This window comes from Acartia tonsa, chromosome 2 (genome assembly GCF_053477335.1).
Source record: "Acartia tonsa isolate MP-2025a chromosome 2, ASM5347733v1, whole genome shotgun sequence".
NCBI lineage: Eukaryota > Metazoa > Arthropoda > Copepoda > Calanoida > Acartiidae > Acartia > Acartia tonsa.
The window spans coordinates 25,510,620-25,534,118 of record NC_137261.1 but is presented as its reverse complement, the minus strand read 5'-3'; the positions used below and the strand labels follow the sequence as shown (position 1 = coordinate 25,534,118).

General features: G+C 30.5%; 1 protein-coding gene and 1 long non-coding RNA gene across 2 annotated transcripts in view; one reads left to right on the top strand and one right to left on the bottom strand.

The window, feature by feature from the left end:
* Window positions 1-23,499, top strand: part of LOC145312486 (muscle calcium channel subunit alpha-1-like) — a 188,716-nt gene that overhangs the window by 129,227 nt on the left and 35,990 nt on the right. The window lies entirely within an intron of this gene.
* LOC145307487 (uncharacterized) lies at window positions 11,616-18,578 on the bottom strand. The gene is made up of 3 exons (XR_013875501.1): window positions 18,176-18,578; window positions 13,666-13,816; window positions 11,616-12,118 (listed from the first exon to the last, which is right to left on the bottom strand). It is a non-coding gene; the product is annotated as an uncharacterized LOC145307487 (long non-coding RNA).

Below are 23,499 nucleotides of genomic sequence, written 5' to 3'. Positions count from 1 at the left end.
CGCAGAAGGTAAAATGAAAATTCATAAAAAAAAACAATGTTATCTATAATACGATCCGATACATGATTCTTCAATATGACTCAGAACCAGATATTAATTGCCATACTGAAAAAGTATTTACAGTAGATACAGTTTGTTTTATATAAAATTAAAAGTAGATAAATCTATCTATGATTAAGTTCTAAGGCTACATGGATAAATAGTGTAACGCTTTTATATACATTCATTTATCTACTTTCAAAGATAAGATAAAAAACGCAATATTTAAAATTGCTATTTTATTATTCGTGTATTGTAAATTCTATAATATAAAGTAGTAAGTTATGTTTTTTCTGTCTAAAGTTAAAAGACCTCAAAAATTGCCCGTCCAAATCAGCTGTAATTTCATATATGAAAATTTCACCTTGACCGAAAAACTTTTGTTAATAAAAAACAAAATTCGCGAAATATTTTCACATTGTAAAGTTTTATGCCAATTCATACTTTCTTTAATTTCTGATTCTACCCAGAGAGAACAGGGATAATAAGCTGTTTGTTACACTAGTCCCCAAAGTTTTTATACTAAAGTTTTCTTATTCGTTGGCTTAACAACTTTGGGGACTTTTTTACTGAATTTATATTATTTGGTTATTAAGTTGAGTGTTCAAACGTTTCAACCACTAATTTTATCTACAGAAGGGGTAATTTTGTTTATCATTATTGGGATGTACATCAATTTATCAGCCTTATCCCTTTAGATCCCTGGTTTCTATCTCAATTTAGTTCTCTCAACTATTTCCTTTTTACCCAGGAATACAGAGATCATAGATATAAATACTTCCCCCCCCCAAAAAAAAAATAAATAAATGGGTGTTATTACCCAACCAAAAAATGTTTTGGGGGATAAAAACTAACTTTTTCGGTTTTTACTATCCAAAATGTACCTGTTCTGTAAAAAAGTTTGAACCATGGCGCAATATTTTTAAAAGCTTTCTTTTTTGGATGGGTTGGAATAATAAATCCCCCCCCCCCCTCAAAAAAGCGACTATGGTATCCAATTTGAAGGTATGACTCTTACTTAGAGGGTGGGAATTCCTATCCCAGTATATTCCTGACAATTTCCTTTTTCCTACACATTGCAGATAAAATTATACATCATTCAAAATATTTAATAAAAACCACACACACGGTTAGTTCATATTTAAAAGATTATAAAGAATACTTATTTTGTAAAAAAATAGTGAAATATAAAATAACAAAATTTTGTTATTTCAATAGTTAAAATTTGTTTGTAAATCTCTCACTCTAGGACCAATATGATTCTTCACAGAAAATACTAAAACTTGTCTAACTTCTAATGCCAGGGAATGGAGGAGGGAAGGGGGAAATGAAAGTAAACCTTAATTTCCATTTAGTATTAGAAAAATTAGGGTAGGTGTGTCATTTTTTGTTGGAGCAATTGTTGGATGGGTGGAAGTAACCTCTGCAAAAATGGTTATGTCCGTCCTACACAGTTTCACTGTATTCCCTCGCTCAGTCCTTCCAATCTAATGGCACTTCCAAGCTAGACCCTTCTACCTTTGCCTTCCCAAGTTACACACTCAAGGAGCAAGGTCTTTCGGTACAAACACAGACAGGCACACAATCGATCGCGTTTAGGTATTATTCAAGGTGAAAGAAAATAAAAAAATGGTCTTAAAGTCCCTGACATTGAAACTTGTATTTCATGTCGAACAAAAATGTTGTAAGCCCATAACTGTAATAGTAGAAATATTTGAAAAGGAAGTCGTGTCATGTAAAACTTTATTGATTATTAAGATTGATAAATGTGTAAAAGGTGGTTTCCCAAAAGGCGCCTAGTTGATCGCTGAACCCTACCACTTCACATTAGTATTGTTAGAGCCTAACCGATGGTTTGAAAGAAAGAAAAAATACCCCCTCTTCCCTATTTTTAATCTTGGCTGGAATGAGGGAACTTTGTGAAGGAGAGCCTACATCTTTAATTTGTCTGCCTGGCCGTCCATAACGCTGTTCATTTTTAATATAAATATAATATGTGTGCTTCGCTTCTTTTTTACAGCTTGTATTCAGTTCCGGTGGATCCTGTTTTGTTTTTTAGAAAACAAAACATTGTCCCAGAAAAATATTTCATGTTATGTGGGTAGAAAAATTATTACTACTGCAATTTCTTGAGTCTGCAAGATATTGGGAAACAAATTTGTGAGAGTTTTTCTTGTCTGTCTCAATATTCTATAAATAGTTTAGCTGTACAGTTTAACATAATAAATAATCAATACTCAATATGTTGTTTAAAGCTAATCTTTTCTATAATTAGTGTCCGTCCGTTCGTTCGTAGGGGCAGTAAGCTCTAATCGTTAATTTAGACATGTTTGAATTGGCCAATTGATTTCAAACTTGGTATTGTGATATCTGTTGCAGTTGGGTACATTTCAGAAAGCATATTGTCACTATATATATATGTCATTGTCTGTCTTATTTTTTTGTCTCCTTTGTTGAGCTTCTCTTACTGATTTCAACAAAAATATTTTTAGCTAGAGTTGATTCTTATGGGTATAATTACTCCTTATATAGTTTTTGAAAAAATTTAACGGAGAACTTTAGAATATAAAATATTTTAATATTCCTATTCTGATATATACAGGGTGAGTCAGAAAAAACTGAGTTTTCCGATTTTCTGATACAACCAGTAGGAATATGGAAAAAACAATTATAGGTTCTTGTTCTCTATAAAAATATACATTAAACTTAGAAAAGGTGTTTTTGAATATCTCTGAAAACAACGGCGCTTTTTAGAGCATAAAGATTTCAAAAAGTGTGTGTGATGACTTTTTTGGCCAGTATTTTGTACTTTTTAGGTAGATTTATTTATAATAAAAAATGTCTACCATTCTAAAAATATAAACAAACATATTTTTTGATTATTATAATTTTTATTCAACAAATTGTAAATATTTAACATCTTAAAAATACAATTTATTTAAATTAAATTAACACATTATAAATCAAACGTTTTGTTGTAATCTATTGTTAAGATTTAATACCCCATGACCAGAAAACCAGCTCATGACCGAAAATATTTCATCTTGTTACCTAAATTCCTCCCCCCTCCTCCTGAATTTCCTCTATATTTGGTACAAGACTGGATTTAATCTCCAAAATCTCCGCCCCCTTTTGACAAATTATACTTGTGTGTTATAATCCATCATAATAACTTCATTTAATTAAATAGGGTGGGGTTTCTAAAAGGCATTTTTATTTTAAAAATTCAAACCTTGATAACTTTTTTATATTAAGAGATTTTTTTGTCGAATAAAAAGGTTTTTTTTCTTTATACTATAAGCTACGTTATTATAGAAGATTTTTTTAAAACCACATGCATCACAATCAAGAAATATGAAAAAATGACAAATTGCAGTATTCTAAAAATGCTTGTGTGAGGAGCAAAAAAGCATTTCACCTTTAAAACTCATTAAAGTACTTTTCTTAGACCTTTTTCTAAATAAATATTAAAATTTTAAGATTTTTTTTATACAGAATAGATGAGTTATTTTGATTTTTCTTGATCAACATTTTTCACAAAAGGCATTTTTTGACACCATACACCTATCATAGAGGCCGAATTTTAGAGATAATGAAAAAACACCTTTTACAAGTTTGATGTGCTTTTGTACAGAGAACAAGTACATGTAATTATTTTTTCTGTATTCCTTCTGGTTGTTTCTGAAAATCGAAAAACTCAGTTTTTTCTGACTCACCCTGTACTTTTCTACATTTCAATAAAAGGAAATATATTTGTGAACCCACTTTTAGCACAGTGTAAATTGATATAGAAAGGAAAAGGAAATGTGTATGAACAATTTCACAAACTTATATAAATAATTCTTTCAGGATCAAATTCAGTATGATAAAAATATTGGGAACATCACAATTTTTAGCTTAAAGGTGTGTTTTTCCAGGGCTCGGCAGCCGTGTGTCTTCATATTATAATTTTAAACCCAGTTAAAAGTCTAAAGCATTTGCTAACAGACAATCCATCTTTTTGGATTTTTTATGCACACAAACGGGTTTAATTTTGAGGCTTATGTGCGTCTGCCGAGTCCTTTTTTTCTAATCCCCTTTTCCAAGTTTTAGATAAAATGTTAAAGTACATATAAACATAGAATTAACATAATTAAAAATTATCCGCAATAATGGTTTCATTTTTAGGGCTAGGCAATCGCATCCGAGCATTTAAGGCGAGCATAAAAAGGCGAGAAAAATTTATTTTGTCTTATTATTTCATTTAAACAGTTTTCTATTTTTTAACCAGACTTGATCCATTTGTGTTGTGTAAATGTTTTCATACTATATACATTATACATGAACATGTAAACCATAACTGTCGACATCTCTGTAAAACTTATGAGAGGTACAGTCAAACTTGGCATCTTATATTTCATTTATTGCCCTCTGTTTTCTTTACCTGTCACAGGGTTTTTCAAAACAATATTTTTTAAAAGAATCCTTTTATATAAAATTATCTGTATGTGTGTCTGTTCGTAGCGAAAGATCTCACTATCCGCTGAACTGAAATAGATTGAACACCACTAGTTTTGAACCAACAAATCAAAATCCAGTATCCCATGGTTTTGAGCCAATAAATAAGATAAAGTAATTATAAAACTTTGGGAACCAGTGTAATTTACAGTCCACTGTACTATCCCCCCCCCCCCCTCTGCCGATTGTAAAGATATTAAAAATATTGCTCAAAAATAATTATTAAACTGTACTGAAATTATATTTTTGTTAATTAATTAAATTATATACGGTGTCTACCCAATTCAATTATTATCTCTAGTACTTTCCTGGCTGCGCTAGCCATGGACAGTAAAATCCTCATCATATCCAGGGAATGTGATTCAACCAATTAATTCCATTAAATTGCTCAAAATTAAATGGTTAGTTGGCGTAAAACTTGTTTTTGATGTAGCTGAAGGGAATGTGGTAAAAAGGGGAGAAATAAGGGAAGAGGTTTGTGGGAAAATTTTCATTTAGAATTGTATGTCTGAATCACATTCCCTAGTTCCTGATCATATCAATTGCTTGTTAACATTAAATAGAATTTAATTTTCAAGAAATTTAAGTAGGCTAACTATCTCAATTTTGCTTTTGAATATAATTATAAAACTATATTCATCAAAGTTATAGATAGATGATATATATTTCTCGCAGGCTGCTGATCTATTCAGGATTGCGAAGTACGCTCCCGAACAGTGGAGGGACTGGCTGAATATTGAAATTAATATTTTCATATGTTATCGCCCATTAGCTGTGGAGAAACACCCGTTAAAGATTTTAAATAGGAGGAATTCATTAATTTAATATCATAGTATTTATATATTATTGCAAGATAATAATTAATGGTCAAACAAAGTGAAAGTGCAAGAATTGTCAAATTATCATTTTTATGTAAGGAATAATTATGTTAAATTTCCCATTAAATACTATTTCAATTTTGCCAATTAAAGGATTATTTTATTAGAGACAATCCTAAGATTAAGTTTATTAAAACGAATAAAAATTTTAAAAATGAACATTTACCTACATATGTATTAGAATTGATTAATCAATCAGTCCTGCCAATTTTAACCATGTCCACCTAATTTCAATTAATTATAATGTGACAAAATGTGGCGAGGCCATTTAATTTTGTAATTTAACTTTTTATGTTACAGAAATAATTCAATTAAAAGCGCCAGGTAAATTGTTGTAATTAGAGATATTTTAGAGTGACCAATAAAAAGAACATATACCCAATTAATAAATATTTTTAAAGGTAGACTAATTTAGGGTCAGTGAGTTAAATGAACTAATTATGTGTAAGTTCATATTTCTGTGTTGTTTTTATATCAACATGATACTTTATTTATTTAAGACTTTAGACATTAGGAGGCTTTATGTAAACAAAGTTTCACTGTGAAAGTCAACCCATATCTGTTTAGATGTTAGCGAGATCCTTTGCCACAGACAAAGAAAATATTACTACTTTATATATAATAGATATAAGTCGACTTTAAACAGTAAAATTGGACAAAAACAAAAGAATAAAATAAGTTACAGCAAGAACATAGTTTTATGTTACAAAAAAGGAAAATGTATTTTTTTCTTTAAAACTTAAAATTTTTTAATATTGTATTTGTTTATTGTGCAAAAAGTGCGTAAATCGGACCAAATTGTCTTTGTTCTCACATCAAACTGTAATGATTTGTCTAATATATGAGTGGACAGGACCTAATGAAATTGGAATTGGATTGAGTTGCCAAATCTAGTGGGAAAACAATTAGATGTCAAACTGACCAGGAGGATTCTAGAAATATTAAAAAGCATAGCTTTTCCGCAATTCTAGTCGTCCTACGTCCGTCTGTCTTTCCATTTCCGATAATTCTTTAACTTGAAACCTTGCAAATGGATTCCTGTTGGATATAATTTGAAAAGTCAAAAGTCCATTTTGAACAATTAAGAGAAAGACCAAATTGCTGCAAAATTGTGTCAAAAATGATCCATGTTACGTCATGAAATGAGGGAGATGAAAGAAGAAGTGGGAAAGAAAACCCCTAAAAAAGAGATGTATAATCCCTCATTTTTATGACACAATTTTGCAGCAATTTAGTATTTGTCACAATTAAATTATCTTAATCTTTTTGATAAAAACACTTTACTTTATTTGTACATGCAACTTTTCGACAGGTTTTACATTTATAATAATCTTTCTTACAAAATTATATTAGGTTTTACTCTTTTTTGTTTATGTTCATATTTTCGTCGGTATTATTTCTTTAATGAATGTAGTCTACTTTTTTATTATTAAGTTTTATATTGTCAGTTACTGTCTAGACTCATACTGTATCATTCTATTTAAAAAGACTCTGAAACCCATTTCAAGTCATTGGAAAATAAAATTGTGTTCTATTATAGAAAATCAGACAGTCTAACCTTCAAGCTTTGAATCATGCCTTGGCCCATATACAGCAAGACCTAATAATGTTTTAATTTCTAAGCTTGTTCACTTTAAGGGCTAGTTTTCTGTGTGTTTTTTTCTGGTTTTATGGTGTTTAGAAATGATATGGGGAAAACAACCTGATTGGAAAATACGTACTTAAATTCATTATGGCTCTGAATCTGATTTATTTCTGATGGATTAGAACCGGTTTTGTTGACCTAGACTTCAACCTTCGTGGCTAAAAAAAAACCTGAATTAATATTATATCTTTTCATTTTACTCTCTGTGGAATTTGTCTACAATTCGAAGCAACAAATAACAATCATTTCTGATCTTTAGAATTTTCCTTGTTTTTATCTTCCGGATATTTTCGACATCTGGGAAAAAACAATATTGTAAACAATATTTGACAGTTAGATTTACTTTTTCAGAGAAAAACATTTTAGGCTAAGTCATTATTTGATTTTAACATACATTTATTTTTTTAAATCTTAAGTTAAAATTAGAGGATTTTTATAGTGCCAATATAAAAGTGACGTCATACTGGCCTACTAAAGCTCAATTATATGTATACTGGCCTTCCGTTGGTAATTCAGTCTGTAAAGTAGGCCTATTTATATAAGCTTTACTTATACTATGTAATAATTTATAAGTCTAAGAATCTTTTCTAAGACGTAATTGACTTGATGATGTTATTGTACTTATGTAACAATTAAATGCGTACATATCTGACTGTAAATATTTGTTCTATAATAATTTTTAATTTCATTACTTAACCAACAGTTATACACATAGTATATTAAGAGGTCTACATTATCTTTATTTTTTTTTAACCTATAATATAAAGTGATAAGTTTTATTTTTTTATGAGGCTAAAGCTCTCAAAAAAGATTTATTATTGTTTTTGGGTGGTTTTCGGTTATTTCCTAACCTTTCCAGCCCTCCTCTAGAGGCTAGGGGCGAAGCAACTAGTCATAATAAAACTTAAAGTAACAAAGCTAATGAACTTAAAAAACACAAAGTGAGATATTGAACAATAGAAGAAATATTCTTAATTTACTTTTATTAGCAACCGTAAAATTCAAGTTTTACATTAAAATCAGCAAAAAATCAACAAACCCTCCAATTGTTCAACGGACATTTGGAATCTTACAGTAGTTTCTCTTCGTATACGAAAAGGAAAGATATAAGAAACATAACTTAATTATTTTATTAATTAATTTGTAGACTATAATTACACTCATTAGGCAGTCTCTTATCCAAGTGTTACATTTACATTATTTACCGTACATTTATATTTCTCATAGAAATAGGAGTAAGTTTTTTACAGAAAAAAAATCAAAAGCTTAGATGAAAATTTGGCCAGAAAGATATTTTCTTTTAACTACTTTGGAGGGGGGTACCTTCAACCTCCATGAGAAATTGCACTTATAATTTTTACTTTAGAATAGCTATAATTGAAAAATAGAAAAAAACAGTCAATAGAGGCATCAAGGCGTATCCGCTAGTGGTTGAATAAACTATAAGTCAAATTATAAGTATATATCCAACTAATTGATTCTGTATTTATTCTGTATGTAATCTATTTTTTTAACTTAATTATTATACTCCGTAACATTTCGATATACTAGTACAATTTTTATACCTAATTTTATTATGTTACAATTTTAGTCAGTTTAACGTTAACAAAACATTTGATGGAAAAGAATAAAACTAAATTTTTAATCAATTCTATTAATCCCATAAGAATTTTATATTTACATTAAAGAAAATTTCCATATGCATATACATTTTTGTTATCTAAAAGCAAAGTTTAAGTTTAGATAAAAGTAAAAGTTAGTAAATACTCGAAAAGTATAAGGTTATTGCGAAGCTGTTATGATTATAAGCAATAAAAATTATTTTGTATCCAGATAGCCTAAAACCTACGTTGGATCAATTCAGTTACTTACATGATATACATAATTTTCTAACTCTTACCTAAGTAATCCTTGGCATAAATATTCACTTTTGCATAAATAAAGAAGAATATGATTTAAAATTCTTCGCAAACCTGCTATATGCATAGTTTGCCAAAAGTTTTGCAAATTTTCATTGGTTCTGTCATAATAATGGTTAAAAGTTTGGGTTTAAGAAAAAATTGTCCTCTGCAGGTGGGTGACAGAGAATATGTTGACAATTTTCAAGAAATTTCTATACTTTATTTAAGTAAGAAATACACAAAATAATATTTTCACACTATCAAAAATAATTTTAAGAAGTATTAATATTGAATTTTTAGAAAATCACTTTCAGTTAAAAATGATGTTTTAAGTTGTTTAAAATAATTTTCAGTTTTTGACCTACTAATTTTAAAAATTTGTATATGCCCTTAAACAATTTAAAAACTTTTTTATTATACCTAATTTGAAACATGACAATTTCAAGGGTACATTTATTAGATGAAATTATACAATAGTATGTAGAACAGGTAGCCCTCTACAAAACGGTTGAAACAATATTAGAAGGTAAGTGTGCCTATATTCATCGATATTTTTTCGCTGATCTTGTTTATAGTATATGTATGTATAATGTATATGTGATTTCATGGAAATTTACTTTAATCATATTTGACTTTTTTATTATAAATTATTTAATTTTAAATATATTTAGAAATTTATTCAAATATTTTAATATTCTAACTATTTTATAGATTGGAATATTTCATCTGACAAAAATAAAAAAATATTTTGAATTAACTAAAATTAGTTTACCACTGAAACATCACCCAGCCCTTCGCCCCTTCACTCTACCTTATTCTTAAATTTTTAAAGAATGAAATACATAATTTTAGCCCCTACGGAAGGGCTCTTACTCTGACTGGCCTTATCCATGCTAGGATTTTCTAACTTTACTTAACCTAACCTACAATAAGCACCAAATATTCGTTTGTTATGGTCCAAATAGTAAATGAGGGAAACTGATACATTGATACACTGATACATTGATAACAGCGTGAAAATGTTGTCAAAAAAATTAAAGTATAATATTTGTGTTTTGAATTTCATACTCAAAAAAAACTTCTTAGTTTTAGTTTTTAAAATATATGTCCTATATAAGGCACATTGTAGGTTTGAAAAGTTATATAAACAGTTTTCTAGCAAATTTGGACCAAATAACCAAATATCATTTTCCACTTTGTAAGTTCTCAGTGGCATTAAATTTGTAATTTGTAAGTGGGTGTACAACATTTAATATGCAGCTACTACAAAATTGCTCAAAGGGAAAATACGAGGATTTTTTAATAGCTATATTTTAAGTATCAACGAGCAAAATATAACTACATGACAAGTTTTAGACCATCAAATTTATGAGAAAGAGTTTAATTGCTATTGATTAAAATTACTCTAAACTTTCGTATTAAAGATTTTACCAACGTTTCTTAATCATAATTTAGCTTCACACATATCAACCAGTACTGACCAGCGTTTTAGTATCAAACAGCAAAACCTTACATATTTTGTAAAAGATTTTTAAAAAAATTTGTAGTAGCTCCTAAATGTGATACTGAACATGTTTTCTAAATATTTCCTAATATTAGGGAAGGTAGGCCAATAAAGCAGGCAAATTTACAACCAACGTTTTGTTTAGTTTTGTTTTTTTGTCAAATATTTGAAGTTTCAAAGTAATAGATTAAATCCATATAATTTGGTTTACCATTACAATCTTAGACCCGTAGCGCATCCGCTCGTCGTCGGGTAGGTGATAGGTTAGAATCTCGCCTTAACTCCATGTCACCAATCAAAAGATATTAAAATTTGTTCCTACTGCTAATATGTCAAGTGCGCGACACCAATAGTTAGAGTAAACACTCTAATTTTCTGACTTTTAACTAGCACAAATGGTAACTTTTCGAGAAAATTATTATCAATCCTATTCCTTGCGGCCACAGAATCCATCCAAAATATAATTTCAATATTTCAATTGTGATTTTTTGGCTCCAAACACAAAGTGACGTTGATAATGAGCTAAATAAAAAGAGATTTTTCTAAATTATTCCTAATTATGTAAAAATACAGTATTGTGCAATTGTCTGTTGTAAATATGCTTGATACCACTAGGCTAACATACAATTTTAATATTTTAACATCTTTTACACATCACTTCAAATATATTTTAATCAAATTATTTTGACTAGAAAAATATGTCAATTAATTAATTTTATTTGTTTAAACCAAAAAATACAAAGTAATATAATATTTGATTTTTAAATTTCAGAAAGAATATACTTTTAATAATACATTTAATGCTGTTGTGTTCATTAAGAAAGCCACTCTATAATTCCTTCCAAATGTACGTATTTATCAATAAGCTACGCCATGGGAAAAACATGATTTTCTGAACTGAAATTAAATACAATTTTTTAAATTTTAAGTAAAGATTCCAGTAATGCATTTTTGAAGATAATAAAAAATTGGTTTTGATCCATGTATTGCATTTAAAATTTAGTTCCTTAAGGTTATAATCTTTATTATTATTATGTATTTTATTGATGATTCACAACAAAGAAAAATTAAATAATAATATAAAAACACACAAGGTTTCATACAGTGAAAATATGATTTTTTTTTTGGGGTTTAAAAGAGGAGTTCGTGGATAGTCCCCTTTGAATAAATTTTAAAATTACAGTTTTAAAATTACAGTTTAATTTTTAGTCAAAAGACATGTCTAGTGATGCCAATGCTGCAGCTAGGTCTTCTTTGCTTAGTTCCATATCGGAGGTTTCATCGTCCGAAAGCAGCGAAGGATCGGGGATAGTTGACTGGTGGTGTATATGTGATGCTTGAGATGTTGAAAGTGATGAGTCATCTATATTGACGGTACTGGTTGAGGTGCCTGATGTCAAGGTCCGTGTTTGACTACTGGGTGATGATGAGGGGGTGTGATACAGGGTTGGTTTTTTTAAGGCTGTAACCCAGCTGTAGAAAGATTCTGATTCCTTCCTGTTGATGACAGGTAGAGAGGTGACCCGCTTGATGCTGATGGTCTTGAGATAGGAGGATAGGGTGTTCGTGGCTGCTACTGTGGGGTGGACCAGGTCATGGGTGAATGGAACCGGAAGGGTGCGGCCAAAAATTGCAGTTGGGGGGATAAATTCAACTTTCTCTATTTTTAACAGGGGATGAAAAGCCATAAATTTATTTAAATACAGAATATATTCCCCCGTGGAATCGAAAGGGAAGGAGGGGGTAATAAGGTGGTGAGGGGTTGAACAACAGTTGCGAGAAAAACGAGGCAAAGGACCAAACAGCTTTATTTTACCTTTAAAACCTAACTGTATATCTGAGATGAGATTGCAAGTTTCAGCAATAAGACTATTAATTTGTTTATCCGTTAAAAATTTTGGGTTTTCCAAATGGTAAACACCATCTTTCTTGAAATGGTTACTTTTGCTAAAAATATGATTTCCCAAAAAGAGTAAAACTAAAGTGTCATTTGTATTGGACGATATTGGTAATTTAATCCCTTTAATATTGTTAAAAAAATCTCCACCTTTACATAAATCAATGACGTCAAAACCCGAGTTAGTTGCAGAATCCTTAATTTTTTCAACACAGTTTTTCAGAATTGAGGTGCCCAAAAGAACAAGTTTTGTTTTAGTTATGGGAGGGGTGTTTGTACTACCGGAGAAACCACCCAAGAGGGCGTCAGAGCTTGGGATAGTGAGGGGGGAGGAAGGGGGAGATACGCAACGCAATTGGTTAAAAAGTAAAGGAAGAAAAGTAGATTCTATCAAAGTATTTGGTTTGGTAGAGCCTAAGAAAACTTCACTATCACATTGGATTGTGATTGTTTTGTTATTCTTGATAAAGGAGATGGGGGGGACAGGCAAGATTTTTTTGTCCATACCTAATTCCCTGCAAGCAATTGAGAAAGGTTTCCACATTGAAAATTTGTTTTCCACACCACCCATAAAATCGCCTAAAAATTTTGCTTTTATTACAGACAAAAATTGCTGAATAGTAATGAGGGCGTGCTCAGGGAATCCGTGGGGGTAGGGGGTGACAAACGGGACAACCTCCCATCCCATTTCTGCTTTAACCCACTCAGAAAATTCACCCAATTTAGATAAATATTCTGTGGCCCCAACATTAATTAGATAAGAAAGAATGGATACCAGGGCAACCCCTCCCTCATTTTTACCCAACCCGTTTTTTTTCTGTGCTCTTAAGGACTCTTTAAGAGTTTCAAAAGTAGGGTTACTTATTCTAATAGTAGGGACACACTCTTTTTGACTTCCAACTATTGGGGGGATAAATTGGTCACCTAACAGAAACACGTTTTGTTTGGCTATTGAATGATTACCATTAAGAAGATTACAAGCAGTACAGTTATTTCCAAAAAAAGAACAAGACAATGAGAAACTTTGAAGGTTGTCAAAGAAGGGAAACTTTTTTGTTGAGGGGAGAGAAATAGCAGTTTTTGATGAACGGGGATCTGAAGACAGGATAGGGGAGCAGGGAGGGGCTGACCTGGAGTTGCAGACAAAAAGTTCCCCACCTTCCTCCTTTATACAAATGCTCTGTACGCCCCAGAACTCAGGTTTGACGGCATTGTTATTTACCTTACTTTTTTTACTATGATCCAAATCTAAAGGGCTGCTTGATCTCTTTAAGCCTCTATTTAAAGGGAAGGGACTTTTAAACCTTTGAGAGGGAGAGTTGATAGGGAAGGGAGGCCTGTAGCGAGGGTTGCTGTGGGATGGCATGGGGTGCGCAGGACCATTCGAGTGAGCTTGTCTGTAGGTGTTAACTGGTCTGTAGGGGTATCCCTGGAATCCTCTACTCGCACCATTTCCTAAAAAAAAAAGAAGAGATGAAAGGATAATGCATTTAACTGAACATTTTTTGTAAAAGGGTGTGGGTAAGGCATTTTTACTCCTCTGGAAAACCTGTAAAAGAAAATATTGTTAAACTTCTAGAAGAAAAACCAATAGTTCTGACACCTGAATGTAAAAGGGTTATTGACAAGTGCTTAATAGTTTATGTATCCATATTTTAGGTAGAGTTCCATTTTTGCCAGCATTTCAAATATTTTGGAAATTTTAGAAAGGTTTCCCTGTATAGATCAGTAAAATTGGATAGGTTGTTAAAAAGGGGAGTGATTTTATTTTTCCTGCATTCAAAAAGAAAATAAGAAACTAAGATTATTTCGGTATTTAATACCAGTTTTTTAAAAAAGGGTAAATTTGTATGAGCTCCAAGCAAACAAAAGGATGAATCCCATGCAATTAATCGATTTTGAAGAAAACTATTAAAATATGTTTCCATAATTCTAACATTTGTAGGACAAAAAAGAAAAAAATGACGCGATGTTTCTCTTGGGGCTGGTAAAGTATTTGATAAAATACATTGAATACAAGAGGGATCAATATTTGTAGTACTAAATTTTGATAGGTTGGCGTTAAAATTAAGTTGATTATTTATTATTTTAAAAGCAAAGTCTTTTATACTCATCGGGAGAAAAGATGTTCCCCACATAGGGTAAAAAAATTTTTCTCTATCAATATCTATTGGTAGTTCAGCCCACAAATATCTGGATTTCATAGGTTTACATTTCTGAATGTTATGAGAGGATGGAATAGAATATAACCTATAATCTTTTGCTCTGTTTTTGGGGTTAGCAAGGAATGTTAATATAGAATTGGACGGAAGATTAATTTTATTTCTGCCTTTTTTGATGGCCGCTCTAAGTGTATACTTTAACCTAATAAATTCGTTTGGGGTGATAAAGACAGAGTTTGTTAGACAAAAGTCATCATAGTTATAAAGATTTCCATTTGGCTCAAAAAAGTCAGCAATTACAAGACTTTGAATATTGTTTTGAGAACGCCTCCAAGTGTTAGGGTTGAAGAAAGAGTTATTTATTTGTGCATTATTACCATCTAGAAAGAAAAAGTTGTCGACTATTTGAGCATTTAGAATGTTGCCTTGGTAAAGCCAATAATATTGACAGAATCTAATGAAAGCTTTGATCAGATTATAAAGTATAGGATTAGTAGGTTTATTAACTATATTAATTTGAGTAGAAAGGGAGACAAGAGGATTTGCTAAAAAGGATTTAAGTTCCAAGCCCCAACTATCAGTGGACTTCAGGCCTTTGATGTAGACATTTACTTTTAAACTTGATATGAATTCATAAGGATCTGCTAATCCAAGCCCACCTTTATCAATTTCTAAAAAAATCCTATCTTTAGCAATTTTACCTCCCTGTTTTAAAAAGCTAATGACACATATTTTAAATTCATTAATGAAATTTTCTGGTGGTTCAAAAATTGCTCCTAAGAATGAAAGCTGCGAATAGAAGAACGTTTTGATAATATTTATACGACCAGGTATGCTTAGGTTGAAAATGTTCCAGAAATTCCTAATCCGACAGATTTTAAGAAGAGTATTTTCCCACAGATTATTAATATTTGCTAGAGACTTATGGAGTTTTAGACCTAAGATGCAGAATTCATCTGTTAAAGTGAAATTAAGTTCATTAACTTTTCGTAAGAAGTCTAAGCTTGGTAAACCCCCAGTAATGACAATAGTAGTTTTATTGTTGTTTATTCTAAGGTTAGAGAGTTTGCCAAAGTTCTTTAATATATTATAACATTCTTGAAGGACATTAGGTTTTGGAGACATAAAATTTTGCATATCATCAGCGAAAGCATTCACTACTGGGACTTTATGTGTGTTCCTGTCGAAGCGATATGGAATTTCACGAGGTATTTTAACAACAGTTGATTTACAAAGTTTGATAATCAAAGGATTTACAGCAACTTTAAAGAAGTTTGGAGAGGGAAGATCACCTTGAATGACTCCTATTACGGTATCAAAATTTGGTGTTATACCAAATTCTGTCCAAATACATGCCTTACGGTTTTTTAAAGTTGAAGAGACTAGACTACAGAATTTAGGTCCAAAGTTTGAAAATTTGAGTATTGATTCTATATATGAATGAGAAATTGAATCAAACGCTTTACTAAAGTCTATAATTAAAGACGCTAGAGGGGAGTGGGTAGCATTTGATTTAGATATCATTTCAAAGATATTAATAAGACACTCATGTAAAAAGTGTTCTTTAGAATAAGCCTTTTGAGAGGGATGAATAATTTTATCTATAACTGATTTCAGTCTTAAGTTGATAACACCACTGTAAAGTTTATATGTACTAGTTTGAATACCAATAGGTCTCCAATTACCAATTTTAGTAAAATCTTTGTCCCCCCCTTTTTCAATTAATTTTATTTTGCTGATATTCATCAGTCCTTTTAATTTAGATTTATCAAACATAGAATTAAAAGCAAGAACAGTAATATCTTTTAAAAGTTCCCAAAAAACAACAAGAGCTTTCATAGGAATACCATCAAGACCAACAGAACTATTTAGATTTGCGTTTTTTAGGACTTCCTCTACTTCAGCAATATCAATTGGAAGTTCCAATCTATCCCTATCATCCGCATTAAGTTTATAAGAGTTTAACGAGGGGTCATTAATATCGCAACCTAAAAAATCAGATATAGAAATTTCTGAGAAGGCAGGTGTACTAAATTGTTTTTTAAAGTGGTCAGAAATAAACTTTTTCTTATCGGTATCATACTTTATCTCATTACCATCATAGTCCCTAATATTTGAAAGCGAATGATAATTTTTTTCATTTTTTAAAAGTTCAGAAAATTTTTTTGTCGGTTTTTCGCAATTTAGGATAGAGAAGTATCTACTATCTTCAATATATCTTAGATTTTCTTGATGCTCCATGTGTAACAACTTTTCTTCAACTATTTTAAAGCGATGGGTAAAAAATTTGTTGCTATTGCGCAATACTGCAAGTTCATTTGATAGTGAGAGTTTTTCCTTTCTTAAATTTTTCAGATAATTTGCTTGAAAAGAGATAGTGGTATTTTTAATAGTATTAAGTAAACTTTCAAGGATAGCATCATATTCATAAAGGGAATCATATCTTAGAAAGTATGTTATAGGTGGAAAGTTATTACACATGTTAATAAATTGGTGCTGATAGTCATTAATCCATTCAGTAATGAGTAAGTCTTTAGGATGAATTTTAATATAAGCTTCAAGACATTGCAAGGTTCTGGATAAGGACTGTATAATATCTAATTGACGTTCAAGGTTATTTCTATCAGGAATATTAAAATGAGAGACAAAAAAATGCAAAACTTCAAACTTGACAGTGTCATAAAGAAACTTTATTTTTAATAGTGACGGATCAATAGATTTAGAGTTTGTAGTGTTTTTTTTCTTTCCAACTACCATAATAGGTTTGTGATCAAAAAATTTAGAAGATCTATCGTAGTACTGAACATTTGCTATAAGAGGACTGAATTCGTTACTGACTAGACAGTGATCTATTCTGCTTCTATTTACAGCCAAATTGTTGAAAGGAATATAACTGAACATTCTAGAGTTGGGGTATAAAATTCTAAATTTGTCGACACAAAAATCTTCATTTAACCATTGTACTAAGTAATTTGTATGAATAGGATTTGGAATATTTACCATATTTAGAACTTCATAATTACTTAAAATATTGTTTAAATTTATGGGTAAATTACAGGTCAATGCGTTGAGATCACCCATAATGCAAAATTTTTTAATACCTATTTGATTAATTTTAAGCTTAAGTGAGGGGAAAAAGTTACGATTTTCATTTTGAGTAGGAGCATAACAATTAATTAGAAGGAATCTACAATTATTAATTGACATATCTAACATTATAATATTTTGACAATGAGATTTGTAGAGTTTAAAAATAGTGTGTGGAGTATTATTATTGATGAGTGTTACAACTCCTCTCTCACTAAGAGAGCTATTTAAAAAAACTTTAAAGGAACCGTATTTGTTTAATAGAAGCAGATTTTTTAAAGTACTTTCATATTTTGAGACTCTAGTATCTTGTAGACAGATAATGTTGGCCTTATTCTTAAGAATAGCATTAAGTTTAATACTACATTTCCCTTGATCCCTGTTAATATTATTTGAGCTGAGGTTCAGACTATTGCAATTTTGAGATAGAATTTTAATATTTTCAAGGCTATACATGTTTATTTCATGCTCGACAACTGGGGGAGGGGGGGATATAACGAATTCATCAAAATCTAGAGAAGACATTTTTTTTAAACAACACTTCTATGAAAAAGAATTTACTTACCATTAAAAAAGACAGCAGGAGAGTAGCCACGGTGATTATAATTGTAATTACGCTGGTATGCCATAGTTTACTTTGGTTATAAACGTGGATAATATCTGTAAACACATATACGTTTGAAAGAGACATAGAAAATAGTGGTTCATGGAAGCAATAAAAACAATAATTCTTTGAAAATCCTAACCATTTGATGACATACACTGAATAGAAGTTAAAAACATTATGGGTCAACTTTATAAAAATCGAATCACACAAAACGTAGTTTAAGATAACTAAAAAGGTTTTACAGAGAAATAATAATAAGAGGGAAAAGTCAACATAGAAAAAAGAGTGTACAACACAACTAGTTAACATAAGACTACAATAATGTACAATAGGTCCAATCCTTTACACTCGAGCGACGCGTATAGAATGATGTATAGAGCAAGGTAGAAAGGGGAACTGACAATAAGGGGGGGGGGGAGAGAGTGAGGGGGTGAGAATATAAGAGGGGGTGGTAGAGTATTCTATTGGTATTTTTACTTGGGAAAAAAATATAAAATTGACAGAAAAGGAAATTACAGAAGTGTTACTAGATAAAACAGTCAAACGAGAATTAATCAATTTTCTAATATTTTTTTCATAAAAAGTAGACATTGATTTTATATCCAAAAGATGAACATACAAAGAGTGCACACATTAAGAGGGGTATACTTTTAAATTTTTAAATCAGTAAATTTGCTAACGCAAGGTTGCGTGAATTTTGTATTATCAAGAAAGCTTTTTGGAGCAGGAGTTTTAATACTTTCTAGAAGCTGCCATTTAGAGTTGAAACCCTCCCTGTATGAGACAGTTAGCGATCTACCCGTAGAGCTAGGTCTTATCAGTATTTGCTTGTTTGTAAGATCAATTTTCTCATTTTTGGTCACTGACAACTGATTCCTAATGTCCTTAACAATTGGAAAAAGCATTTTAGGCCAATGAAAGTTAGTATCAAAGTGGTTTCTAAGGACTTTTTCAAGAGCGTCTTTTTCTGCCTTTGAGTTTGCTTTAAACAGGACGGGGACTACAAATTTGCCACTTTTTTCAACAGTTTCTTTGGCAAGTGGGGTTATTGTAATATCTTTCAGAGTATTAGCAGGGAGGGTATTGTTGAGTTTTTGTTTGATAACATCTAGTATAGGGGTACCTTTGCCATCAACGCTGGAACCTAAATCTAAGTTAGGAACCTTTGTAAGTAAGTTGCAGTTCATGGTTTCATTGCAAAAGTCCTTGTACTTTGCCGATTTTTCGATATCAGAGACTAAGTCACCTGTAGCTACATTGGACGCAATCGTAGCTTCAAGCTTATCTAGGCGTTCTTTCAATTCTAAATTGGATGAAGCCATTGAGAAGGTAAGTTTAGCAACATCAGTAAGCTTACTTTCAAGTTCGGAGAGCCAGTTTTTAATGGGTGATATAAACTTATCCTTAGCATTCCTATTTCCCTCCGCCGTGGTGCATTGCAGATCTAATTCTTCTGCTATTTTTTTGGTAATATCTGTAATTTCTATAAACTTGTCAAAGGTGAGCCCCGAGCAGTCGAGGGATGACTCAGAAGTTTTTTTCCTTTTAACAGAGTTGGTCCTAACCCTAGAAAGGTTATCAAAAGACAGGGGGGGGTTGGGGGGTGGAAAGTCATTATTAGCGGCAGAACTTTCTGGCATAATGATTTACTATAACAAGTTAAATCACTTAAAAGTTTTATATACCAAAAGGAGAAAAACAATCTTAAGGAAAAGAAATGCGTCTAAATTATAACACAAGTTTCACAGTAAATAATTTAATAACAGGTTTTAACTTATCTTTGATTGATGATATGTGGGTTACTGTGGAACAAAGCTTGTTTGTTGGGTGGGTTTGTTTGGCGCGGGCGGTCAAACTGACAGTCAGCTGAGAGTTGTATGATGTAGGAGAGATGGATGGGGATCCTTTCACCTCAAAGACAACTAGACAACATTAAAACATTTAATTTAAACTACATGATATTTAAATGAAAAATCATGAATTTTAATAAATATTTCTATTTAAAATACTTTATATATTGTATATTGAAGAATATTTTGCTAGTTTAAATTACAATTCTGGAAAATCTTTAAATTTTGTTAAATTCTCTGCGCCAATATTTATAAATATTTAAAGTCAACTATCTCTCACTCTCTCTTTTCTATCTCCCTCTCTCTCAATTGTTTTAAAAGAGAAAGAAAAAAGGGGAAAATAGAAAAGACATAAAGTGTAAGATTTTATTTGTGAAAAGAAACCAAAATGGTTGGAAAAGAGACAAGAAATTTCCATATGAAAACACTTGATAAGAATTCTATATCCTCTCTTGTATAAAGATATGAAATAGTAACCTCAGTTATCTAGGCTAGCTATATAGACAATGGATATATAAATATTAACATTGAAATAGAAATTGTGTGTAAATACTTTCCAATAGAAATATTAAAAATGAGATTAAAAACATATAATGTTATATTTGCTTTAGATAAAATTAAGTATTATGATATAAAATGAACAGAAGGATTTTGTGTTTTATTTTTACATATTTTTGGGTATTTTTTGGCAAGCTTTATAATTACAAGTAACATCACCCTTTTAGCTTATGGACATACAAACATACATCCAGTTACTGTAGGAGAAGAAGGTAAAAGGAAAATAATTAGAATAATAATGTAAGCTTTTTCTACTTGTTTTGGTTAGCTCTTAAATATTTAATGAAATATGTGAAATGCCAAGCATATTTTTTTCTACATCCTGTTTTCCTCCTTTAGAATTATTCAATTGTTTTTAGTAGTATAACAAGGATGACAACATCAATAAAAGCGAAGCTCTGAAATGGTAGGACAAACGGACATTAACACTTGTATAGTGTCAGAACTGAATAATTAGAATATAAATGAATAAGAGTCAAAGCAAAATTGTGAGTAAATTTGTTGAAAAACTTCTTGATACAGGATAATGTTTATGGACATACTTACATTTTTATGACTTGATTATAGAGTTGCTTTGCTCATAATATTGTACTTTGTTGTCCTAGGAATCAGTATACCAAAAATCAGAACAATCTGAAAATTAGATCACATAAAAATTTGTTGTTAAAAAAGTAAAAAATTAGCATGTTTAAAATGGACGTTCGGACATTCTGGTAATGATTATAGAGTTGCTACGCTTTCTAAAGAGACTCAACAAGGTGTCTGAAAAAAATGAGCCGTGTGACGACATAAAAGGGAAAGATGAGAGGAGAAGTGGGAATGGAAACCCCCTAATAAGATCTATTGGCGTCACGCGGCTCATTTTGTCGGACACTTTGTCGAGTCTCCTTTTAAATCGTATCTAACTACTACAGGAATCGACATGTAAAGTTTGAAATCGATAGGACAATTCTAACATGCCTAAATTAATTAAAAATGACGGACGGACGTACGGACCGACCCTTATTATAGAAAATCTTCGCTTTTAAAAAGTAGATATGTATATTGTATATAAATTTTCACAATGATAGCAAATGTAAGTGCTATCATTGTCCTGTCAAGTCCTGTCAGAGTATACCATTGCTTGCTGTATTTTCTGCTTTTTGAATCCAAGCTAAAGGTTATACCAAGTACAATCATGTCCATAGACATTAATGCCAGCTTCTGTGTAGTGTAAATGTTTTAAAATGCATTCGAAGGAATAATATAAAACTTCACTTAAAAGAATATAGCCATTGGTCTTAAAGTTGTTTGAATGATAGACATACACAGAGACATCTTACCACTTATACCATACAATGATTATAAAGAAATGTTTTTTATATATTTTTGTATAATTACTAGTTGCTTTGCATCTTAAGGCTTTGTATTCCACAGGGAAAGAAGGCTGCAGAAAATTGCCTGAAACTATTCAAAGACTTCAGTTAACAAATACTCTAGACTAAAACCATCTTGAGAGCAATGTGAGGCTTCCAAAAAGTGAACAACTCAATCAATGCGAGATCTTAACGTACAAACAAAATACCCATACTACTTTATGTTGTAAAAAGTAAAAGAATTCCTAAATCTTGCAGGATAAAAATAATTGTATAAGTTAAATTGAAATATTTGAGACAAATGTTGGAACTGGAAGGGTGAATATTTCATCTTCAATTGTGCAATAATTTCTAAGAATAAATCAGGGATAAATATCTAGGTTTTATAATCTTAATTTGAGAATTATGATTGTAAATTATGTTATGTTATTTTCTTTATCTATTGTCTAAGATTTCTCATTGCCTACTCTGATACGGATGTATTTTGAGTAACATTGTTTGAATTTTTAGCTGTTTTTTTACTCACCCTTATCATTTCCTAAAGGCTGAAGGGGAGGCACAAGTAGAAAGTTTTAAAAAAGATGATTTAGGACATTTTTTGATTAGAGGACATTTAAAAATATCTAATTAAATTTATGAAGTTTGATTTATGTAAATCTGTCTAATTTATAAAATTGTTTAGTACCTGAGCCAAAAAGGTTTAAATATTCCGAGCCCATCAATGTTCTTGTCAAAGAGGCAATTAGCCAATAAATTGCTGTTATAAAAAATCATTTTATTTTTACTTACTGAACACTTTCTCCCTAGATGATTTGAAATATCTAGACTTAATATTTCAAATATATTATACAATCAATATGCATAATGTAGTCATATATAATAATGTGTAAGAAATAGGACCAATGATATATAATATGCAATTTGGCAATTCGAAAGTACAAACAAAACAATGGTCAACACCTTATGTTGTACTAGTTGTCTCGCCCCTAGATTCTAGGGAAGGGGAAAGGGGGTTAGAAAAATATCCTAAAACCACCCAAAGGCATTTATAAAGTACAAATAATTCAGACTATTACTTTCTGAAATATTTAGCTTCAGACAAAAAAAAAACTTTACTACTTTATATTATAGGATGCCTATATTTCTAAATGGGGTTGATGTTGATTAACTAGATAAGATTACATGAAAATTATGTCAATGTTTTCTAATTAAACTTTGTCTAATGTGTTATATAATATACATATTCACCATACAATAAAAATAAATAATAGATATTTAGATAGTCAACAAATCAAAACTAATTTTTAAGAGAAATCTTTTATTCCTAAGTAGACTTATAACCACATTACCTTTATTAGAAATTAACAACTTATAATATAGTGTGTACTTTATTTTATTTAAAGTATTATCTAATAATAATCATAATAATAATCACACAAAATTATGACCTTCATAAAAATTACATTTTTAGCAGAATCTAAAATTTCATGGAAAGGAAAATTGAGTGATTTGTCGTATA